A 26,203-nucleotide genomic window follows, 5' to 3' on the forward strand; every position below is an offset into this window, starting at 1 on the left:
ACTTTGGATGTCCCTTCGTGGTTGCCAAATGTTAGGCAGACAGGGAGGTCCTTGCTCACAGAGCTCCCAAGATGGTGGCGGGCCTCTTCAGCTTCCAAGATGGTGGCAAGCCTCGTGTTCTCTGACCTGGTGTTCTTGGCCTCATGGATTCCAAGGAATGGAATCTTGGGCCATGCGGTGAGTGTTATAGCTCTATTAGAAGCTGTGGGTCATGGAAGAAAACCGGGGAACCCAGTGACTAGTGTTCAGCTCAATTAGGGTGAACCCAGGCACTTAGCCATGCAGGAATAATGGCAAATCTTTAACCCAATCGGGAGTGGCAATGGATGTCTCGCTGGATCAGGAGCACAGCAGACACCCTGCCGTATCCGGAGGGATGGAAGTCAGCAGCAGGTCTGCAATGGCGGCAAACAGCAGTGGTAGACGGCGAGCGAAAGCTCAGCATTAACAAACTGAGAGCTCAGCCGTAACAAACATGGACTAGAAGAGTGCGGTTGCAAGATTTAATAGCGTGAAAACAGAGCTCCCATACAATGGGAGGGGACCCAAAGAGGGTAGCCGTGGGTTGTTTTTTTTTTTTTTTTTTTAAGATGAAGTCTCATTTTGTCACCCAGGTGAGTGCAGTGGCGCGGCCTCAGCTCACTGCAACCTCTGCCTCCCAGGTTCAAGCAATTATCCTACCTTACCTACCTGAGTAACTGGGATTACAGGTGTGGGTCCCCAGCCTGGCTAATTTCTGTGTTTTTAGTAGAGTTGGGGTTTCACCATGTTGGCCAGGCTGGTCTTGAATTCCTGTCCTCAAGCGATTCATCCTCCTCAGCCTCCCAAAGTGCTGGGATTGCAGGCATGAGCCACCGTGCCGGCTGTGTTAGCCAGTTTTTCACTATAATGCAAAATACATTTATACTATTATTTGCTCTTATCAATACCTTATTGGAAGAACTCTTCATAAGAATTTTCTATCTTATCTAGTTATCTTAATTAAAATTATCTTTTAATTCAAAAAGGAATCTATTTAACTGTAGTTATTTACTTGAATTATTTATTTACTTGTTATTAAGAGATATGAAAGCTACATTTTACCTAAAAATAATTTTTACTTTCAGTTCTTTAACGTGAATTTTACAATGTGTGTGGAAAACTTTTGAAATGTGTGAGGATGATGAGAGAGCTTAGGTTTAAAAGATCTTTATAGAATTAGGTTGGGTTTCCTCAGATAAAATCTTTTAGAACATTTTAAAGTTTCTAATGAACCCTAGAAGAATCTGGAAAACTATGTCCTTGGCTGGCACAATACTGAGGATAGTGAAGGAAAATCAGGAGAACCTTTTAACTTTTAACATATTCGTAATCAATACCCATGATTTAAAAAAATTCAACATATAATGTTGTTTGAAAGGCAAGTCATTTTAGCTGTTAATTCCTACAGGTAATTTTAAATCAACTAATCTCTCTGGTTTTCATTCTTTTAAAAAATTTCCGTGCTTTTTATCATTTTGTTTTTGTAAACACTGTGTCCATTCTTCTGGATGCATACAAATGGATGCAAACATACCGAATAACAGAAGCTCTATCACAAAAAGCATCAAATTGGATTAGACAGCCGGGAAGGGGCACTGGACTGGTAGAAGAAGCTTAAGGTCCTGTCCTGGATTTGCCTGCCTCAGTTATGTAAATGAGTTGGATGGTATTAGACAACCTCTTAAATATGAGTAATTGTAGAAAATAAGGTCAGCAAAATCCTGAATTAGAAGAAAGGTCACTTGAATGAAGCAGGAGTCAACTAACAATTTATATAGACCAGAATAAGATGGGGCCCTGGGGCTCCATTTATGTGTAAGGTCGTTTGAAATCAAATAGTTAGGAGAGAGGCATTTTCAGAAGTAGTGTCTTGATTTAAAGACAGGTAAATAAAAATATTCTTTTGTTCTTTATATTAATCCCCATCAATGGTAGTGCTTTCTACTGACTGTGGAAAATATAAATAGAGGAGAAAAAAGAATTAACAACAGAGGGAAACAGTAGATAGTTAATAGGTGATGGATCTGTCCTATGTGTGAGCTAGAATCTCTCCCAGGAATATAATTTGAGATATGAGAGGACACTGCATTTTACAGCAACAATAAGATTTCTGTGATTCAGCTGCAGGAAAAATACATCTGAAAGCCAACAAAAAACATTTTTCACTTCAGTACCCTGGAATTAGCTCTAAGGACATATGTCTTTGGGAACTTCTGTGTGAGATTAGCAGGTAGGCATTTTCTGCATCTAAGAAATAGAAGAGATCAAAATAGCTGAATCTGAAATCTCCCAAGCATTCTCCAAATTACTGTCCCTTACTTGGCAGCCAGCCAGCCAGCGCCTTGTCTTTGCAGTGAAAACTGGAAGAGAAAAAAAAAAAAAAGCAGGCAGAACAGATCCATAGGACATGAACCAGCCAGATGAGGAACTGGAAGGGAAGTTTCCACACTCTTATCTTGTTTATTTTTTATTATATGAGGAAAAACGTAGGGAATCTCTTATGTGTTCTGTAAAGGAAAATACATCAGTGGTAGAAGCATTTATTGCTTTAGTAAGCCTATGATTATGATTTGTGTGGCATGGTCAACACAAGATTTAATACAAATTCTTATGTGACAATATCTGTGGTTTGAAAAAGAATACACTAACACTAAGGTACACTAACAAATTCCAGCTCCATAATTTTCTTGCTCTGTGGCTTGAGGCAAGTTACTTCTCTGACCCTCAGTGTCCTCTTCTGTTAAATGGCAATAATAGTTGGAAATATGTCAGTGTTATTATAAAGATTGTTAATTATATATATAATTTAAATAATATAATATTTATAATATAATATAGTAATAATATAAATCTTTATATATACAAAGATTGTTGTAAATATGCCTAAAACAGTGATAGAAGGGTTCAATAAATGCTACCTTTTATTACATAACCCTGTCTTAATATAATATAAAGAGCAAAGTGGTCAAAATTTCCTGTTTCCTAATTTGTCTCTTTAGTTCTCATTTCTTATCTTGTATAAAATATTAGATATATCAGGGCATACCATTTTATTATTGCTTGACTACTAGATACTATTTTATTTCTATTTGTAAATAATCTGAAGAAATCAAGTAGGGAGGGTGATGTTTGGTGGTCTCTTCCCTACTTGGTGTGTCTGCGTTACTCACAGGCACACTGTCCAGTGGGCCATGCCCCTTGTCAGGTTTCTCATCTCAGGCGGGACTGTGATCTGATGGCCATGTTCCTCAGCTAAATTGTCATGGGGCAAATGGACTTGGATCTTGCTGTTGAAGAAAGAGAGGGATTTGAACAGAGGGAGAGGAGTGAGGAACACATTCCAAGAACAGTGTCTGCAAACAGAGAAAACAGGTGGAATGGGCCTGGTGTGTTAGGGGTAGGTACCATAGACCTGTTTAGCTGGAACAGTCTAAGACTCATGGAAGATCAGTTCGGAGTCATAGGTAGGGGATGGATTGTAAAGGATTTTGAATAAGAGACCAAGGATATTATTCCATAGGCAATGGAAATCTAGCATGTGGGTAATAGATGCTAATTGGTGTTTGGGAGGATTACCATGTCTTACATCTATTGAACTGTTTGAAATATCATAAGGTAATTTCCAGTTCTGCAGCATGTAAAGGTGATCACATACACTTCTGGTCATGCTAGAAATACCAATGCAAATGTTTAAAAAATAATGTGGAATAGCACATCCATAAACATGTTTCTACTTCTATTTTTTAAGGAAAATGTTCAAAAATTAGTGATGTGATAAAAATTATGACACAGCATTTCAGTGAAATGTTGTATGTTAACTTGAAATTATAATTCTGAATATTAGCAATATGAAAAATATTTGACATAATGTTGACTTCAAAAATTAAAAATTTAAGATTGCAACTTTGTTGAAATTACAGACACACACACACACACACACAGACACACACATTCAAACAAGAACTGTAAGGAAAGCCTGATACAATAGAGACGGGGGTTTTGTGAAGAATGTTATTATTTCCCATAGTGTTGCCTAAGGAAAGGAAAGATGAGTGACTAGTAAGATGAATTGTAGCAGAAGGAGTGAAGTCAGTTAAAAGAGTTGCATTGATCTTTTAGGAACTCTTAACCTGGGTTGTTGAACCTTCTACTGTATGAACAATAGGTGTTTAGGGTTTTCTGAATTTCTTGGGTTAGGGTTCCATATCTTTTAACAGATTCTAACCTAATGCTCAGACTATTAAAAAATATATCAGAGTGCCTGGTTTTTAATATGTCCCCAAAACATCATTGTAACAACTGTAATAAAAGATAATTTGTTAAATTTTTTTCTAAGAACAGGTGGTAGACTTTACAGTTTAGAAAATATTTGAAAATATCTGATTAAAAAGATCTCTTCCAGCCAGGGTGATTTTGGTGAGTTTTGTTAAAATAGAATTATCAAGCCTTTTTCTATTTTATTTTTACAAATGAATTCCTTCTGCATTATTCAAATATGGTGCTAGATGTCAGCAGTAAAGTTATTTAAAAAATAAACTTATATGTAGTATATTCTTATAGAGAGATATACTGGAGAGAATGATTCCAGAAAGGGTGTGCGTGTGTGTGCGTGTGTGTGTGTTTCAATATATGATGAGAAAGAGGTAGGAAAAATTACCTCAGTACTTGAACACACTTCAGTAATGTGTGGCTGTTTGGGAGATTATTGCTATAGCAACGGAAACTTCCAGAAAATAGTAATAAGCCTTGTTTTACAACTAGTGATATAAATGGAAATTATTTGCTCTGGGAACACTGGTTGTATTTCTGTTGAGTGATTTGGACATTACTTGAGCTGGGCAGTCCCAGGGAAGCAGTTAGGTTGAATCGTATGAAATTACTGATATTTGACCTTTTTTGATCTACAAAAAAGCAATTGCATAGATTTGATCCTTTTATGTTTTCTATTTCTTACAACCTCCTTTTTTTCCTCTTATTTCTATCTCTTGTTACATCCTTCCAAATTTCAGTTACATTACATTGTCTATTGTGTTCTTTGAATTGTCTGATACATTTTCATGTATACAGAGATAATACTAAGATGACTTTAAATGCAATGCAATTAGGCATATGTTTTGAATGAGACATGTGTTACATTGACACACCCCATGTCTACATTGTCTTGATATGTACATTATTAGCCATAAAGAATTTCTATATAAAGTGTTGTTAAATATATGGTATATGAGAAATTCTGGTTAGTTTTAATATTCTTGTTAAAGGCATCCAGCGTTTGACTACTTTCATTCACAGGGATTCTTTTTTTAAGCAATCATTCTTGGTTGTCACAATACCACAGTTCTTTTGTAAAGGCAGTGGTTTGGAAAACCCATAGGTACTCCAAACAAGGTGGGACATGAGTGGTAAGGAGATGGTGATTGAAAGAAAGAGAAGGAGTGAGCTGAGAATTAATGAATGTGATATGACTGTCTTCACAAAAAAGCAAATTTCAGTCTTGGTGTTTTGATAGTGCCCAGATTCAGAAAGTAACCCGGTCTCTACTATTCTCTGGAAATATTGAAAAATGTACCAATTTTCATCAAGAACATTTTTTCAGTCTTTCCCCTTAGCTCAGCATCATGATGCCTTTCTAGAATTTTGGCATTTTGCCTATCAGTAAATTATGAAAAAGCAATAGGATTTCAGTCTGCTGTGCCATCAAATTATCTGTGGGGTTCCTGGGTCTCTGTACAGTATTTACAGAAACAGATGACTCCTGTGGCACTTTCATCAAATGACGTGACACTTAACTTGTCTCCACTATGCAGATCTGCAGTGTTGAGAAACACACTCTTTGATGCCTGTGAGCTTCTTTGTATAGCAGAGCATTTCAGGAGAGAGGAAAGAAACACTTGGTTAATTCATTTTTCCCACCTAGTTTATAGGCTACTTTAGCAAAAACTTTATCTCATGTTCAGCCAGCTAATTGACATTCTTTTTTACTTCCTGTAGAAGAATTTCAAAAGAAACACATCCATCATTTCTGTGCTAGGAGAACCTGTAAAGACATTGCAGAAAAAAACTGGCAATGAATGTGAAGTTGGGCCATTATAAAGGCCTGCTAAATAATGTCAAAAATAAAGGTCATGAAGGTAAATGAGTAGCTCCAAGTAGAACTCTTGCATTCTGGATGAAATCCTGAAAGAATCATCTGCTCATTTTTTCATTCATAGATGGTGTCTGTTTTATTTCTATGTATTTAAAAGTAATACTCACATAGCATCTGCTATGTGCCAGGCACTGATGTAAGTAATTTATGAATATTAATTCATTTAATCCTCATAATAGCCTTCTGAAGAAGGTACTATATTATCCTGATTTTACAGATAAGGAAACTGAGGCACAAGGGCAAATATACCACACATGCATTATGATGTTTAGAACTAGAACATTTGCATAGAAAGTACTTTATTAAAAATGGAAAATTTTTGATTATATCTTTTTTTTTTTTTAATTTAGAGACAGGGTCTCACTCTGTTGCCCAGGATGGGGTACAGTGGTGTAGTCACAGTTCACTGCAGCCTTGACCTTTTGGGCTCAAGTGATCCTCCTACCTCAGCCTCCCGAGTAACTGGGATTATTACAGGTGTGCACCACTACATCCAGCTAATTTTCTTTTTTATGTAGAGACAAGGTCTCACTATGTTGCCCAGGCTGGTCTTGGACCCCTGGGCTCAAGCAGTCTTTCTGCCTTGGCCTCCCAAAGTATTGGGATTATAGGTATGAGACATTATGCCCAGCCTGTATCTACTTTAATCAAAATTTAGATATATATTTTTAGGTTTAAATGAAAAAAAAATTCTGTAAAAAAAGTACACCTAATATTTTTGTGTGCTTAAAATGGATACTAAATTATATTATGTAGAAAACTAGTTGCATTCCTGTAATGGCTAGATCTGGACAATCTGAGAGGTTGAGGGAAACAGAAAGCAGCATGTACATTTTGGTGCCATGAATTGCCTCCCCTGGCCCCCAAAATGGAACTACCTCTTTCAGAGTGTGTTAAACCAGATGATAAAAGATAATAACCTGATGAACTTAAAATGAGATACCCCAAATTACATTTTGGAGGATAAAGCTGCTTTTGTGAAAGGAGTAATCGTTATCAGGTCAAGATAATTAGTTCAAAGGGCCCCCTTCTGCATGGCAGTCCCAGCGGTCCTGTTTTGGTGGGACAGTACCCATTCTTGTCGTAAGATGAGATTCAGTGATGGATTGTGAGGAGCCTGTTAAACCCAGTACCTCTATCTACCAAAAACTATTCTGAGTAGCCCAGTGAGTAATCACTACCACAAAGTAACAGGCACAGTGGGAGCCAGAGCGAGAAATGGGCCTGCAGAAGCATTTCGTGTTTAATGGGTCTGGGGCTGTAGTGAAGCAGCGTGCTGAAATAATTCTGATTAGACTCGGTCAGGCAAGCTGCATAATCAAGACTCATCTCTCCTCCATTGAGCCCTTACTGTTGAGAGCACAATCACAGTTTAAAGCACCATTTTAAGTAGTCCTTCCACTGTTCTTGAAAATGCAACCTTTTTTCAAGTTGGTGTGTGAGCCTTTTTGATACCTGTGGAAATAGCTAACTAGGAAAAGAAAAGGTTATGTTAACATATTAATAGGAAAACATGGGCAAATTCTTCTTTCCAATGGAAATGCATATTTAAATTTTATAAATGCACTTGAAAGAAATGATGGGAAAATACCAAAAGGAGGAATACTATAAATCATAGTGTCTAACCTGGTTTCTGTTGTCAGTCATGTGTGTTGTATCAGTGATTAGGCAGCTGATTATTTTCTGTTTTCTATCAGCTGGTACCACCAGTAACACATGTACATAGCAGTAGATATATAATCAACAGAAAATAAGTTTAAAGGCTTTCTCCCCACTTCTTTTATCTTTTGAAAGAATGAAAATAAATCAGAAAATGATTTCCATTTTCAAGTTTTTATTAGCATAAGTCAAAGCTCATTGGGACATATTAAGCAGATAAATGAATGTGCAGAGATAGAAGCCAGTCAAGATTCTCTGATGTCTCTACTTGGTTGGGTTACAGAGGTCATGTGATTACAGTCATTGTTGATCTCTCTGACAATATGCTTTGAGGGAGATTAGGTTACATGTTGATTGTGCTTTTGTGAAGAAGGGCATTATTCTAAGCAGGTCTTTAAGAAATGCTGAAAAGAGCTTCAAAGAAATATATTCACCCATTGTTCACATAACAGTGACTGTAATAAATGCAGAACGGTTTTTCAGGTTCATTCTTAGGAAGTGAATAACCGTAATTGAAAATACAGTAAATGGACACTTTCACAACTTGAATCATAGCTAGTGAATGACTTATAAACCTGGTTCTCTTGAAGTTTTTCCAGAGAACCTGAAAGCTTGAAAAGCAATCATTAGAAGTTTAAGCAAAATAAATGATTAAGGATTTGTGGTGGCTCCAACAATGAGGTCCTACTGGACATAATACATTTTAGAAATACCTTCTATTACTTTGTAAAGGTCTTCTTATCATGAAATATAATCCTAATGTATTATTCACTCTAATGAAAATACCAGCTCACTATTCATTATTTATTTGTGTACTTAGGTACCAATAGCATCTGGCTTAGAAGAAGAATAATAAGCAACGTGTTAAAATTCTTACAGCTTGTACGGGTGAATACTCGTGACAGTGGGTACTAGAGAAGCCCAAGAGAGGAATGAAATTCAGAAATAAATATGTAGGGGGAAAGAAACTAAGAAAAATAGTTATAATATTTATTTTTACTGAGATATTAAATTAACTGAATCAAATAGAATTTCTAGGCTTCCATGAAAGAAAAATCAGAAATGACTGTTGTGAGTCATTGGACAGCAGGTTCTACCATCTATGTGATGTAGGTTCTGAGACTGAAATAAAGAAGGCAGTCTCAGCAGTTATTGTGTCTTGTTAAAAGGAATAAAAACCCAGATGGCCACTCTAAAATGTTATTTTGAGTTAGTACAAGATTTAAAAAGAAAGAAGAAACTATGTAACACCTTTATAATTTCCCCCCATAGGTGAAAATATGGCAGTTACTTTCTTGAAACAGGATTACCAAATCATAACCTATTGTGTATTTTGCTAAATCATTTTGAGCAAGCAAACAGATTTTTCTTGCTTCTAAATGGATAGGAAGAAATGTTTAACCCCCATTGTATTGCCGCAAAGCCAGGCTGATCACCCTGGGAGGCCTGGGAGGTCTGAGCAGCTTTGGATTGGCTGTCAGGAGCAGGACTTTAACATTTTACTGCACATGGGCCAGCCACAGCAGGGTTCAATTGCCAGTGCTTTTATCTGCAGAAATGTGCTGGGATGGGCACTTTGTTTAAAATTTCCCTTTGCTACTGGAAGGAAATGGAAAGCAGTAAGATAACTTCGTTTGTAAGGTAATATCTGTGCTTGTTTATGTACTTTATGGACAGTAATGTTTGACAGTCCTGGGACCGGTTGATTTTTGTTCCTCCTCTCAGGTATTGTTTTAATGATTTGTTTAAAACCGAAGCCCAAATTAGAATTGTATTCCACCTATAACAACTTGTCTGAAGCTTGATATTCTCTGTTCATTGATTTGTTTTTATTTTGTGTGCTATTGGTTAGTGGAGTTTGTTTCACATAGCTTGTTTAACACTGAAAAGAGGAACTTTGGTGGGGCAACTGACAGATATGGTTTGAATATTTTTAGTAGCAAAATGTGAACATATTGTAAAGAAAAATTAAGTGCTGGTATGTTTGCTTGTCATCAGGGTACATTCACAGGGTGTGTTGAGATGCAATTGTAATGCTTTTGTCGTTCTTTCTGTGGATATTTGCTTTTAATAGTCTCACAGACCATTTTCATATTACCTTAAGACAATTTTCTAGTTAGGCCTTATTCTCCCTTATTTTCTGCATGCCTGATGTTTCTGAGGATAGTATAATAATTTTTGTGTGCAAAGTGTAGTTACTCACGTGTCTTTTTGATTAAAAGCAGAATCTATTGTCATTCCCTCTGCACTAACTTGAGAGTTTCCCTTAGGTTGTTTGTATTGATTCTTCTGTATTCCAGAGAGTTCAGTGGTCAAGAGGATGAGAAAAGCTGGATGAAGGGCACATTTTAAAAAAATATTATAATTGGATGTGTTAGCTTTAGCTCTTGAAACATCTTCAAAGACCATCTGTAAGATTATATTCCATGCTTCTCAGTTCTTTGAACCTCATGAAATGAAACATGGTGTGGTTATACCTAATGCAACCAAGCTAATATCTTGAAACCAAAGTTTTGCATCTTTAGAAATACCCCTGAAAATACTTATTACCTGACTTTTATTACAGCTGGGCATGAAGCAAGTGCATTAAAGACACTCTGCTGTTTTCCTCGGGCAGTTTTTCTATTTCTGTTCAGGTTTTTGATGAACAATAACGAAATCTGATGAAAGTCACCAGAAAAACAACTTATGTTTGTGTATAGTGCTTTATAGTTTGCACTATTCAGTTTGATCCTCTTAACCATCCTCTGAAAGAGAGCAGGTCTTATTAGCCACATTTTAAAGATGAGATAAGTGAGATTTAGAGACACTATACTGAGCAGCGTAGCTCAAGCTACCCAGCTAGGAATAGGCAGAGCTGAATTCCCACCCAGGCATTCGGACCAGTGTCCTTTCCAAAATGCTGTGTTGGCTCCATGTGCTGGATGTTTGCTTTAAAGATCAGACTGTTTGGACTAAGCCTCTTAAAAGGAAGACTCTGGCAACAGCTGGTGTTAGGTAGATTAAAAATAAAATCAAAGACTGTTTGGTTGGAAAGTGGAATAATCAAGAGAGTGAGGGAGAAGGGAGAAAGATACCAAAATAACTAAGAGTTGTTTAAAGAAGTGCAGGATAAGGGCAGCATGATACATGGGTTTCATGATTGCCTCTTTTCTCTCCTTGAAAAAGGTTTTTATCCGTCAGGGCTGCTTTCTCTTGTCCCTGGTCTCTTTGAGAAATTTGCTATGCATCATCACCACAGGCCACTGTGAATTATGAGTGGGAATCTAGGGCACTTTCCCCAAACTTAGTATTTATGGCTCATGTCCAGAAAATAAAGGATCAAATCTGTAAACCTTCCCTTTATAATATATATGGCCTAGGTCTCATGTTTACTTACACAATATTGAGAATAATATGTTTCTGCTATTGAGTTACATTCACTTGCCATGTCTTCCTTCTTTTCATTCTGAATTTTCTTGCTCTTCAAATGACTATGCTTTTTAGTTGTTTAATTCTACTACTTTGTCAACCCAGTTCTCTGGCTTTCCTGATTATACTCTGATTTTCATGGTTTCTTTCCATTTTTCTCAGGAAATCTTACTAGAGATACTATACTGTGTAATACTTAGGCTTACCCTGAAATTCAAGTGAAAACTGAAATGCTTTTCAAGCCCTAGCCCCAGCTGAAATACTTACTGCCATGCCATTGATATAAATAAAGTTGTAAGAAATACTCTTTTACTTGGTTCCTTCCTCAGTATTCAAAATGTCTTCATAAGTGGGAAGTTCTTATTCATATCAGTTGTCTTTGGTACCAGTATACCACACAAACCGGTTCTGTTAATTCTGTTACATATGATTTTTTGAAGCAAAACATAGAATTAGATGTATCTTTTTATATTAACTTTGTCTTATTGAATACAAAATATGTGTATGTGTAGATTTTTACACATACTTGTGATTATTTTTAAATTAACATTTATTAGTTTTTCTGTTGAAGATTACAAAATAATTTAAAATAATCAGATACTCAGCACTCAGATACATCATTCTGAGTGAGGATAAAATATTCTAAAGATTTAAAGATTGACTAGTACAGAAAGCTATAAAATTGTATGTAAATATCTCCCCCTCAAATTATTTTCCCCAAGGTAAATGCTCTTATTCATCTTTTGTGTATCTTACCAGAGATACGTTTTATGCATCTAGTGGCCAAAATTGATTTTTCAAATATAGAATTTCAAGTTAACACTATTATCTGATGACTTTGTGGAATTAATTCACTAATTCAACAAATATTTACTAATGCTCTGTTTTAGGCATTGTTCTAGGCACTGGGGATATAGCATGAACAAAACAGACAAAAATCCCTGCTCTCATAAATCCTACATTCTGGCACATTAGATAAAAAAAAAAAAAAAAAAGATGAACCAATAAGACACGTAGTAAGTTAGATAGTGGTAAGTGTTAAGGTGAAAAATAAAGCATATAGTGGAATTGGGGTATCTAATGTAGGTTACCTTTTTGGACAAGGCAGCCAAAGAAGTCTCCATAGAGATGACACACAAAAAAAGCCCTGAAGATGAGGGGAAAGCTATGTAGATACTGGGAACAACTGAAGCAACAGATTAGAATTCCAAGATCCAGGAAGAAAAAAAATCTTTTATAAATGTTAAAAGGTAGGTTTTTTCTAATGAGTTGCCCAAGATGAAGGAAAGAGAATTCATTTAAAGTAATGATCCCTTAATAAGAGTCATATACCACTTCATTTATAGAATGAAGTTCTCATTCTTAATTATTCTGCAAATAAGATGACCCAGGTCGAGAGTGAGAGTACTTCCACCTACCTAGAGAAGATGCCATGGTAATCCAAGAACTTTCTGCTTACACATTTTCTCTTCTCCATTGGTTCTGAAGTTACCAAGAATTTTTTTTTCTAGGTTAGTTGAAAAGACTAATGTATTTTCCTTCTTTTCCCACAAGAGCCATTTCCAGAATCTTACCTTTGAGTAGTAGCCCTTGCCACCAACTTTCTAGAGAACAAGGAATAATGCTTAAATGCAGCCACCTCCTTTCTGTTTGGTAAAGGGAGGGTCCATTCCTATTGTTTTTAAGTAATCAGGGCCTCAGGAGTTAGGTTTGCCTGGTAAATGGTGTCTGATTACACTGGCTATAGCTAAAGTTTAAAAAAAAAAAAGTACAGTACCAAATATTACACAAACAGGAGTTAAAAGTCAGTGAGCATTTCTTTGGTTAATATGGACATAACAGCATATGAAAGCAGGTTGATAATTTGCTTCAAAAATGGTTTTGTGTACTGCTATTGGGACTTAATTATCTCGAAATACAAACAGATTTGTAGATGTTATTGAAAGTGCAAGCTGTTGGCCTCATCCCATTCTTCTAAACCTAATCCTGCTCCTCCTCACCCCCAGCCCTGGACTGGACAGGGAGGCTTCCACTTGGCCTTCATCCATTCTGTGATGTGGAGCCTGTTGAAGAAAAGCAGGTGTCTTTACAGAGAACTTCAATAGAATCCGGTCAAGTCATTTGTGGTTTTGGAGCATAGTTTACTTGATGATTTGACTACACCCAAATTTGGCCTGTTTTGAATCCTTTTAAAAATTATCTGATATGAGGACAAGCATTATTATTGACAGGGAGGAATCAGGAAGGAAAGGCTTTAAAGGAAAAAAGTTTCTCTAGGGAATGAAGTAACTCAAGTAAGAAACCACAGAGAAGAAGGATGTGTTTAATAATTGAAAGCTGTGAAACTCTACCCATGTGGCACCCCACAGGATCATGCCACTAACCTCTGCTCTAGACTATTATAAGAGCCTTTTATGTGGTCTTCCTGTCTCAGTCTCACTCCCCTTCAGCCTATTCTCAACACAGCCTATTCCACCCTTCAAAACGGAAGTCAGGTCATGTCACTCCCCTGCTCAGGACTCCCCCCAGGGCTTCCCATTTCACTCAGTGGAAGCCAGAGGTCTTGCCCTAGATCATGTGGTGCCCCTTTACATCTCTTACTTCATCTCCCACTGTTCTCCTGTTTGCTGCTCTTCTCACCCACCTGGTCACCTTGCTGTTCTAAGACAGGCAAAGAGATTCCAGCCTCAGGGCCTTTGGATTTGCCCAGAACTTTCACCTTGCCTGCAAAGCCCTTTCCCAGTGACTCACACTCACAGACCTCAAATCTCTTTTGAATTACACCTTCCAAGAAGGTTTTTCCCTGACCATTGTACTTAAAATTGCACCCCCTCTTTATCTTTGCACTCTATTTTCTCACCATACTTTATATTTTTTGCAACCTAAAACAATATTTGTTTACTTATTTTAATTACTATTTATCTTCACCCACTAGAATAGAAGCTATTGAGTGCAGGGATTTCTGCCTATATTATTTACTACTATCTCCAGCACCTAGGACAGTGCCGGTACATAATAAGAACTCAGAAACTGTTTGCCAAATGAGTGAATAACTTGTGCAAATTTAAGTGAGAAAAAGAATTTGCTTTCTCTAAAAGTAATAAAAGTCTGGGTATTGCACAATAAAGATAAAATTCTTAAAATGAAAGAGATTTGGTGTATACACAGCCTATATCCACTTATAGGCATGTTCCTGGGTGTGCTGGATAGCTGATTCCGAAGGATAGGCCTTGGATGCCTTCAATGTCATGCTTAAACGCGAATGATGCCGGGAATTGCAATGGAGAATAATGAAAAAATGTGGAAATGGAATGGTGGAAATAGAAATTGGTTGCTTTGCTTCCAAAGTAATGATTTTCAAAGCAGAGGAATTGAGTAAGAAATACATTAACAAAAACAGTGTCTCTGAAAATGCAAACTTCATTCACATTCTGATCTGTGCCATTTTTCAAGATCAGTGATCCAAGGTCAGAGGGCGCTTGTATTAGCATAGACCTTGCTTTGTTAATTCACCTCTGACTAAAACCTCTGAGTTCCGTATTATGATAGGCCTTCCAATGACAATAAAACCAAGCTCTCATAACGCCAGTAACATTTATATAGCACTTAAGCAATTCCTAAATGAATTGTCCCCAGAGACCTTGAGAAACAGGTCAGGATTATTAACCCCATTTTGTACACAGGGAGAAAGTAATTTGCTTAATGTCACTTGGTAAGCTATTTAATTCATAATTTGATTGCTTTATTTATAATGGTTTGTTTAATACAGGCTATGTTACATTAAAGATGAGCTCTTTAAATGGGCAGCTTTATATTTGAACTTAACTGTAGTTAGCAACCTGCAACTGATAATATTCCAGATTTCTTTAAGATCAGTGTTTCATAACCTTAAAATGGGAGACTGATTTAGAGAACCGAGTGGTTGGAGACTCCCAAAGCCATTTTGATATTGATCAACATTAGTCCACTCTCCTCAGATGACACTGCCGAGATACCTATAACGGCAGGCTTAGATGTGATTGGGAGTCCTCCAAAGCCATAATTTAAATCCTTTTAGAATTCCCTTGCTTTTGTATGCTCAGAAAGTTCCATTTGGTTCAAAAAATCAGTGTAACTAAAACAAAATCAGTGTTTGCAGACAACTAAGAACTAGAGACAAAGTCCTCATTAGGCGGTCCTAAGTCCCAACCAATAGGGAACGTGGGATAAACATCACAGAAGCTACATCAGAGTCATATTTGGAACCCACTTTATTTGGTTTCTGTTGTGGTTCATTCCTTTTACTTTCCAGAACACTACTATGAAAAGACTTCAAATTCAGTTCAATGAGCCTGTCAAATATTCAGGAAGTTGTGAGGAAATATAAAAGTGAGAGGACTACTTGTAAGTTCATGTCTGTATCAAGGGAAGACTAGAAAACTAGAACATCTAAAAAGAATGTTGAACCAAAAATGACTTGCCAGCTTTGAAAAAGAAAGAAATGTCTAGTCTTTGTCCAACTGTTTGAAAGTTTTTCAAAACTTCTTCCCATTTCATCTTTATAATGAGATTTATTTATTGCCAACAGCAACAAAAAAAGATGCACAGCCAAGTTATAATTCTAATTTTTAAAAAAAGTCTTCCTCGCCTTCCTTTTAAGGAAATGCATTCATTCTCCTTCACTGTTCCTGAATCTGCTTTACTATATTTTTATGCCTGTCTTTACATCTGGTTTATTATTTTTAACACCTGCTAGAATATGAGCTACAGTTTTGATACCAACAGTCAATTTAATTGGGTGTATAAAAGTTTGTTTGAAAGAAGAATTTTGCACATGAAATTTTTGAAAAATTTTGTATGCAATTATGTTAAAATTGGTCAGACTGAAGTGTAAATGGATAGAGCAGTAAAATTAGGTCTTAAGTCAAATCAGATTAAAATTTAAAGTTAAGATCTTTGTGAGCCTCAATCTCAAAAAGTGATAATTGTAGAGGCCTCTTTGCAAGTAGGTCTTAGTTCCCAGGGCCTATAAAAATAAGGGACCTTTGGAAGGTGATATGGTTTGTATGTTTTGCCCCCTCTAAATCTCATGTTGAAATGAGATCCCCAGTGTTGGAGGTGGGGCCCAGTGGGAGATGGTTCACTCATGGGGGTAAATCTCTCATAAATGGCTTGGTGCCCTCTTTGTGATAATGAAATACTGTGAGATCTGATTGTTTAAAAGAGTCTGAGACCTACCCTACTCTCTCTCACTCACTCTCTCTCCAGGTGACACACTGTTTCCCCTTCTTGTGCCGTGATTATAAGCTTTCTGTACAGCCTACAGACCATGAGCCAAAAATAAACCTCTTTTCTTTATGAAGAGTCTCAGGTATTATTTTAAAGCAACGGAAATGAACTAGTAGGTTATAACACAGTAGGTTATAATAAAACATGGCTGAAGCATCCTTGGTAACTTTCTCTGGCTAAATACATTGAATTCTTAATGTAGTGTAAGCAGATAAATGAACTGACAGATCTTGGTTGTATAAATGACTATGTGGTTAAAAGATGAATTATGCAAATTATGTGAGCCGAACCTATACACTTTTCTAAACTTGAATGATAGTCTAGACTTGTACTGTGTTGTTCAGGGGACAGATTAGCTCACTATGCAATTAAAAGTTTGATGTTTCCTATCCTTGTCTTCATCCAGAATCTGAAATGCACAGAAATGCCTGTCATCTACTTACTGAGCATTTACGCCTGCGTAAATTAACATAGTGAACAACCTGATTGTGTACAAAATGTAGAATTTTTCTTATTACCGTATATATTTTCTCTTAGCACACAGTATTATGCTGGTCTGAATTTTTTGTCCCATTCAACAGTATATGTTACATTGATAATCATATTTTAAGTGAAGAAATGTTGTATGTGTGTTCGATTCTTTGTTCAAGTTCTTAGATATTAATCAAATATATACAACAATTAGTTAAATTTCCTTTGTCACTTTATGTGTGCCTAAATAATCATATTTTATGAAGTTTAATATAATTTATGTAATCAGATAGTTTCACTGTTGTTTTGTTTTTTAAAATATTCACTCTTTTTTTTTTTTAGACAGTTTTGCTTTGTCTCCCAGGCTGGAGTATAGTGGCATGATCTCGGCTCACTGCAACCTCCGCCTCCTGGTTCAAGTGGTTCTCCTGCCTCAGCCTCCCAAGTAGCTGGAATTACAGGTGCCCGCCACCACACCCAGCTAATTTTTGTATTTTTAGTAGAAACAGGGTTTCACCATGTTGCGCAGGCTGGTCTCAAACTCCTGACCTCAGGTGATCCACCCAGCTCAGCCTCCCAAAGTGCTAGGATTACAGGTGTGAGCCACTGTGCCTGGCCTAACATATTCAGTTTTAAACAGTATTAATCAGGTGTGGGCAACTTAATTTGCCAGGCTTATAAAAACAAATTCAGCTTCATTAGTAGATTATATAATAGAACATTAAGAGACCATTTTGTTTTGTTTTGTTTTGTTCTTTTGTTTTGTTGAGACAGGGTCTAGCTTTATCCTCCCGGCTGGAGTACAGTGGCTCACCGCTGCCTCAACCTGCCAGGCTCAAGCAATCCTTGCCTCAGCTTCCCAAGTAGCTGGGTCCACAGGTGCATGCCACCATGCCCAGATAATTTATTTTTATTTTTATTTTTCACAGAGACAGGGTCTCCCTGTGTTGCCCAGGCTGGTCTCAAACTCCTGGACTCAAGCTGTCCTCCTGCCTTAGCCTCCCACAGTGCTCAGATTATAGGCATGAGTTACTGTTCCTGGCCCAAGAGACTATGTTTGATCAATACCAAATAATTAAAAATTGGAGTGCTGTTAATAATTTTTTTATCTTATGATAGATAAATCTTTAGTATATTAAACACTATCAAAAAGTGTTTTTTTATAATTGTATGGGAATTCACTTGTAGTTCTTGCCTTCATTTTCAGTTGGTACTTTTTAAATTGTTAGAGCAGCAAAGTAGGTATTATTTCTGATCAAATCATTCCTCTTCCACCCTCAGCCTTCTTAAAATACATCAATGACTTCCCATTGCCCTTAGGATAAAGGCAGAAAGAACTGCAGGACTCCAAATGGCCAGGCCTCTGCCTGCTTTGTCAACCTCATCAGACCTGTTCCTCTTGTCTCCTGCTTTTCTTCTTCTATTTTTGTGCCCAATTAAATTGTGCATTGGTATCAAAACTGTAGCACATCATTCCTTCCCCAACTCTGTAGGACCTCAGCTCAGTCATCATTTCCTTAGAAGAGTCTGACCTTGACAAAGCCAGTTTCCATCACCACACACTCTAGGAGCACCACACACCCCTGCCTTAACAACTTTTCAAAATTAGTGTTTTTAGATCCATTTCTGTGATTATTTGTTCAATATCTATCTTCTGCCATTGACCATAAGCTTTATGAGGCCAAGACGAGACTGGTTTTCTAAGGCTCTCACTTCTTTTTCACCATTGTATTTCTGATGCTCAGCATAGAACTTGGCAAATGATAGGCGGTTAATAAATGTTTCACATAATGAGGTGATAAATAAATGTTCTATGAGGGCAGGGATTTTTTCTATTCTGTTTATTACTGCATCCTCAGTGCCTAGAACAGTGCCTGAGCCATGGTAGTTGGTCACTAAATATTTGTTGAATAAATTAATGTTTTCCTAACTTTTCAAGGACACAGAAAGTATTAATGGAGGAGTTTAGGGTATAAGTTGAATTTTTTCCTACAAATATTATATCTATTAACTTACAGAGTTGGAAGGAAGTTTATAGCCATGCTTTCCTTTTTTACTGTGGTGAAATATACATAGCACAAAATTCGAAATTTTGACAGTTTTTAAGTGTACAGGTCAGTAGCATTAAGTACATTCACATTGTTGTGTGACCATTACCATATCCACCTTAGAGAATGTTTTCATCATCCCAGATTGAACCTCAATACCAATTAAACAGTAACTCTTCATGTAGTTGTAGATTTATAGAACATTTTTTATTTGCCTTAGAATCTTTCTTCCCACTTTACATGGAAGTCTGATTTGTAAAATACATAAACACGAACTGCTTTTGCTTCCTGAATAGGGTTGGGTGCCTCGACTTCATTTGTTCCATTCTATATCTTGGTGGGTGGCAACATCATCTGGAGGCTGTTCCAGGACTAGTATGCCTAAGGGAAACTGGGATTCCCAGGGCCACGTTGAAGTACATCTGCTTCCCCATGAATGAAACCTCCTTTTCTCCATTCAGAACCAGGGGTCATCTTTGTTTCCTCCTTCTCATCACCACCTTCTGTACACACACGTATGCACACTTATGCACACAGACTCACAGTCACTCTCCCGAGACTCTGAGCTGCTCAAGCATTGGAATCCTGTGTTACTTATCTAGATTCCAAGTGCTCTTTTGTGTTTGTTGACAGTGTGTTTTCCACCCTGTGGATGAGAAATATTCCTGATATTATTTCGAGAAAGGGAATCTAACAGCCTCACAAAGTTGTGTATTTCATTGTTTAACCATCATTATCCTAGAGACATTATTTCACCCTGTTGATTATTGTGTGGCCTGGGACCACATGTACCAGAACCCCCTGGGTCCATCTATTAGAAGAGTGAATTTCTGGCCAGGTGCAGTGGCTCACACCTGTAATCCCAACACTTTGGGAGGCCGAGGCGGGCGCATCACGAGGTCAGGAGATTGAGACCATCCTGGCTAACACAGTGAAACCCCATCTCTACTAAAAATACAAAAAATTAGCTGGACATGGTGGCGGGCGCCTATAGTCCCAGCTACTTGGGAGGCTGAGGCAGGAAAATGACGTGAACCCAAGAGGCAGAGCTTGCAGTGAGCCAAGATCGCACCACTGCTCTCCAGCCTGGGCAACAGAGCAAGACTCCGTCTCCAGAAAAAAAAAAGAAAGAAAGAAGGAAAGAAAGAAAGAAAGAAAAGTGAATTTCCAGGTCTCTCCTAAATCTGCAGAATCAGATTCTCACAAAAATTATATTTTCAATCTTCCCCCTTTCCTTTTCTTTTATTTTACTTTTTTTTTTTTTTGAGACTGAGTCTCCCTCTGTCACCAGGCTAGCGTGCAATGGTGCCATCTCAGCTCAGTGCACCCTCTGCCTCTGGGGTTCAAGTGATTCTGCTGCCTCAGCCTCCCTAGGAGCTGGGATTACAGGTGCCCACCACCACATCCAGCTAATTTTTGTTGTTCAGTAAAGACAGGCTTCCACCATGTTGGCCAGGCTGGTCTTGAACTCCTGACCTCAAGTGATGCACCTGCCTCACCCTCCCAAAGTGCTGGGATTACAGGCGTAAGCCACCATACCTGGCCTCAGTCTTCCCCATTTTCTTAGATATGGTGTTAGTTTATAGCCATCACACAGAGCCTTCTGTATTTGTTTTATGTTCAGTGAACTTGAAAAATAGTTTCTCACTATCTGCTACATAAAATTTTTAGAATCTTCATATATTCATTGACAGTTTAACTAGACTCCTTTAATCTTTTTCTTCCCTAGGTGAAGTCAACACTGTTACTTTAACTGTTTCTATTAAGGAGTTATTTAATACCCTCTAATCAATTTGCTCTACTGCTCTGCATACACTTATATTTTGAAATTAAATCTCCTTCTTAGATTATAGACGTAGAAAAAGGACCAATGAGGACAAGATTTCATTTAAGATTTCTATTATGTTCACAACGTGCTGACTCTATTAGATAGGGCAGAGCTAGCTATTCTAACAAACCCCCAAACTAGAAACATCACACAATTAGAGTTCCTTCTCAGCTCATGTAACAATTCACTGTTAGTGATGTAGACCATGAATACAGAGGGAAAGATCTCTGCTCTTCACCTAAGCTGACAAAGGCCATGCCATGCAACTTCTCAGGTTACGCTGGCATTGACATACAGCCAGAAATGAAGAGAAGAGATAGGAGGGGTGGAGAAGACATATTTTCTTTTAAACATCTGAACAAAGAAGTGACACATATTAGCTCTCTTACACCTTACAACACCTAGACACAAGGAGAGCTGGAAATGTAGACCCTGGACAGGAACTTCTTCCCCACAGCCACCTTACATGACAGAGAGGGCATGACTCTTTGTTAGACAGCTAGCTGTGGCTGCACACTGAACTTCTAGGTTTCCTTTTTTTTTTTTTTTTTTTTTTTAAGATGGAGTCTTGCTCTGTCACCCAGGCTGTGCAGTGGTGCAATCTTGACTCATTGCAAGCTCCACCTCCTGGGTTCACACCATTCTCCTGCCTCAACCTCCTGAGTAGCTGGGACTACAGGTGCCCGCCACCATGCCCACCTAATTTTTGGGGGGTTTTTTTTGTTTTTTTTTTTTTTTAGTAGAGACAGAGTTTCACCATGTTAGTCAGGATGGTCTCAATCTCCTGACCTCATGATCCGCCTGCCTCGGCCTCCCAAAGTGCTGGGATTACAGGGTGAGCCACCGCGCCTGGCCTGAACTTCTAGGTTTCTATTTGTACTTTTATGAAACCATGAAGTATACCAAGCACTAATGTCTCAGTCTGTTTTGTGCAACAGAGTACTATAGACTAGGTAATTTATAAAGAAAATGAATGCATTTAGCTCATGGTTCTGGAGGGAGAGAAGTCCAAGGTCAAGAGGCCTGCGTCTTGTGAGGGCTTTCTTGCTGCATTATCCCACAGCAGAAGACAGAGGATGAGAAAGGGCAAGAGAGAGTGTACATGAAAGCAAGAGGAAGAGGGGAACAGAACTCACTTTTATAACAAGTCCACTCTTGTGAGAACAAACCTACTCCACAATATTGACATGAATCCATGCATGAGGGCAAAGCCCCTCATGACCTAATCACCTCTTAAAGATCCCACCTCTGAATGTTGTTGCATTGGTGATTAAGTTTCCCACATATGAACTTTGTGAAGCACATTCAGACCATAGCAACTATGTACCATGGACGGCTACATTCATGTATATGACAACATGATTTCCAGCGCACTGACAGTAAGGTGGTATATATCCAACCTGTCCTCTATCAATGTAATTTGCTCATTATTAGATGTTTGCATCAGTCTACAAAGTAGCAAATGATAGTGTCACTTGAAGCAGTCAGATGCTTCTGTGAGTGATCAGTCTTCGTCTTCAAGGACCAATGTGTTAATTTCTCTGAAAGGTAAAGCATGATCCACATTGGTTCACCTGCAACTTTCTTGCTAGAATGGATCCCTTCTTGCTCTCACCCTAACTTCCACAAGATGTATAACATGGGGTCAGTCCCAAGTCCCAACAAGTTTAGTCTTGCAGGAGTAGGCTGAACTTGGTGCTAAACTTGGGGCCAGAAGTAGGGGCCCTGTGTTCCCAGGAGCCCAGCCAGCTAGGTTGCGGTAGAGGGAGGGCCCTCTGGGTGCCATCTGGTGGAGCTATAGTTGGAGAACGTGCTTTATCTCAGACCATACTTTCTTTTTTGGAGTGTATTTTGTTTCATAGGCTGCTGTAATGGGAGAACTGGGTTTCAAGAGGATTTGGGCTTCTGGCCATGTCAAGCTGAATTAGCGGATGGATGACAGGCATACCCTAGAGAAACCAAAGATAAATGCCAGTTTTAACAAGGTGTTTTTTTATCCTTTTTCTCCGGTTAAATGTGAATGGAACCCAAATTCAGTCCAAGGATCATGTCAAAGGCTGGAAATTAAGAAAAAAAAGAATTTGGGATTAGTATGATTTTACTACTACTAAAATTTCTGTTAAGACCAAAGATTAAATATAAATTTATAATATACTGTCATCTTATAGTGATAAAAGGCAGAACAGTTTTGCTTGGTGCACAAATACATACTTGTGCAAATATATAAATATATTCTTGCATATAAAGTTTTCAGAATTGATGTTCTGAAAACTATTTCTCAGCTGTATTTATTTTGAAGAATGTAAACAGGACAGAATTGACTGGAGTGGTGGGGGGCGGTCAAAGGCTTGATATCTTAATGTAATCTAACCTTTACTGTATTGTTAAGGAGGCCAGTTTTTAGAAATCAGCCTCACAAGAACGAGAGTAAACATCTCTAATACCTTTAGAGTTGAACTAAAAAGTAGAAGCCAAATGAGATTTTACAAGTTTTTGCCTGCTGATACTTTTTACCTAATACTGCTTGTAATAGCAGATTTTCAGTTGCATTGAATGTTATGAATTCTCATTTTAAAACCAAACAACTCTCTCTCCACTGAAAAAGTTCTGCAAAAAATGTATCCCAATCCATAGCAATTTACTCTGAAACAGGAAGTTTATTATTTTATTTTTCTGTACATGGCTAAGTCAAGTATTCACTTTTCAGAATTATTTGAATTTTTAGTGCTATATGTTATTGAATTACTATTATTGTAATTGGTTTGTTATGTGTACTGTGGCCTTTGGGTTTCTTACATTTTTCACATAGATGTTATCTGTCTTTTCTGAAGTCTACTTTAAAAATGCATCAAATCTTATCTTGACCTTTTGACTTAGGACTGGTTTTATTTAATAGGGTAAGTTGATTGCATTTTGGTTAAAAAATTAAATTGTTACCTGGTTATTGGAAAATTAGTCCTTAGCAATGATGTATTACCCTATTCTCTTGACCTAAATGTGTTTTGGGGTAATGAAAGGCCATTGACACATTTGTCAAAATAAGAGTAATGAATGTAACAAAAAGTCATTTCCTAGAAATGTTTGGCATAATTGCTGATGTGGTAATATAATTAATACAGTCTTTTGGTGGTCTTCTCAAAGCCTTCAGGGTTTACATCACCACAAGGAGGTTAAAAATGTAGCAGTGCCCTATCAATAGTACATATAAGCAAGGATGAAATAGTTTTTCCACATGATGCCATGGAACCATGTTATGCAGAATTACACATCTGTACTTTTTAGAGCACTTTGCCCTGAATTGGATTATGCTGAGAACTATTAAAACTTAGGAATCCATCAGCATGTGGACAGAGATCCGTCATGGTAGGAAGCATGAAATATTTATATTTTATTTTGTTTCTTGTTTAGATTTATCCAGTGAATTGGCAGATGTGTATTAAGTGCTCAATATAAGTTTGCTGAATTGAGTTGTTATTGTAGATATATCTTAAAATTCTCATAGATGCTCTCCTACACAACTCTAGGGGTTTTTTTTTAAAAGTGAAAACTGAATATTACTATAAAATTGGTTCCAATTCTAAGGAAAAATTACAAACCTCCACAATATTAATATTTTGTCCTGATAAATTATCATTGCTTCACATGCAATGAAAATCTATTAAGTGTGGTTTTATATGTAATTAACATTTTTTGCAATTTAATGCAGGAAATATTTTATAACACATATATGAGCAAAACCAGCTGAGATTATTAAGCATCTTTTATTTCATTAACAGAATAATTTTGCAATTCATAGTTGTCCTAATATTTGAGTGCAGTCCAGAGTTCCTCAATTGACACTTGTTTCTCTTCTCTGAGGGGTTTTTCAGAGGTTGATAGTATGACTTCTGTTCCCAGAAATCCAAAGTTCAAAAAGACACAAATCCTCCCTTAGAAACCTTGGGTGTCACTGAATTGGTTGTTTAAAAAATGAAACTTAATGTGCTCAGCTGTGATTGTTCTACTCCCCATTCCTCCTCTCTTTCTCTGGCTAATTCTCAGCTGGACTATTTGCAAAGGAAACATTGAGGCTGATGGGAGGAGAGTTGGACACTGCAGAAGTTGGGAGCTGTCCACTGCTGAGCCTTTGTCACAGCCCAGGTGGAACTTGCTCCTCAGATCTTGGCTGTTCCCAGCTTCTATTTATGACCCTTGTTGAAAACCTGAGGCCTTTCCAATATAACCTAAAAAATTCCTATGCTACCAAATAAAAAAATTTAAATAATAATAATAAACCCATAGCAAAGAAGTATTTTATCCACACTGTATAGATACATTACAAAAGCCCCTTTATTCCTCTAAACTGAAAAGAGGAATCAGACGTGACTCTGTAGGCTGGAATCCTTTAATGGGATGTCCACCAGAGTTCTGGTCACTTCTCTGCTGTCACTTTTGATCGAAGCCAGCAGAGCTATGTTTTGGCAAATCTAGTCATGTTTTGTCTTCCTTGCAGGGCTCTCTCTTTAATTGTGTTTCCCATCAGAGGGCCAGTTGGAGTTAATATATTGAGTCTGCTGTGATTGATGACAATCAATGTCTTGTTAACATTTCCCCCACTTTTTAACCCACAGAGCAATGCTAAGAAGACTTTTGGTTTAAAGAATTAAAAGGAAGAACAACTTCTTCAGATAAGAGGAGCTTCTTCAAAGGTAAGAGTTTGTCTTCTTAAAACATTTGAATTCATAGTTAAAGATGACAATTATAAAATTAAATAATGTGATTTTGTAATATTATTGGCATATTTAATACTTTTCAATCGGAGAGTATGATAAAAGACGGAGAGGAGAAACATAGATGCAAAAACATTAATCATACCAGTGTCAAAGAAGATAGAGCAAATACATAGGGAAGAAGACCAGCTCTCATGTCCCTTCACAGTAATAAGATTTTTGTTTAACTAAATCATGAACCATAAAGCCCAGAAAATAGAGAGCAGAGGAAAAGCACTGCTAGTAAAAATGTTTCTAAAAGGACTAAAGATTAAAAATTATAGGGAATCATTTACAAGAAAATAATTTTCTTTTTGATTCAATCATATATCAAAAGTCTCCTGAGGGTATACCATCCATTAATGATTTTTCTCGTCTCACAATGGAGTCCAAATAATAAAAATATCTCTTTTGAAAGTTTAAATGTTACTTTGAAATGTGATTTCTGCTTTGTAAATTCCTTCCCCGTTTCTTATTTCCCACCCCGCTGTCCGCCCCGTTCCTATTTGTGCCATTCAGCATTATCAGCTCTAGAATGGACCCTATTAGGCCTGTGATGCCTTCTGAAAGGCCATCTATTATAGTACTGAACTTGATGAAA

At 37.3% G+C, this 26,203-nt stretch overlaps 1 protein-coding gene across 27 annotated transcripts in view; it reads left to right on the forward strand.

The window, feature by feature from the left end:
- The window catches only part of NRCAM (neuronal cell adhesion molecule), a 335,017-nt gene that overhangs the window by 129,074 nt on the left and 179,740 nt on the right, over positions 1-26,203 (forward strand). For all 27 annotated transcript variants that reach the window (XM_033192793.1, XM_033192817.1, XM_033192788.1 and 24 more), the window contains one exon: positions 25,465-25,542. The gene's annotated coding sequence lies outside the window, so the exon portion shown is untranslated. The remainder of the gene's footprint in view (positions 1-25,464; positions 25,543-26,203) is intronic.

Source organism: Trachypithecus francoisi, unplaced genomic scaffold (assembly GCF_009764315.1).
Source record: "Trachypithecus francoisi isolate TF-2019V2 unplaced genomic scaffold, Tfra_2.0 Lachesis_group4, whole genome shotgun sequence".
Taxonomy (NCBI): Eukaryota; Metazoa; Chordata; class Mammalia; order Primates; family Cercopithecidae; genus Trachypithecus; species Trachypithecus francoisi.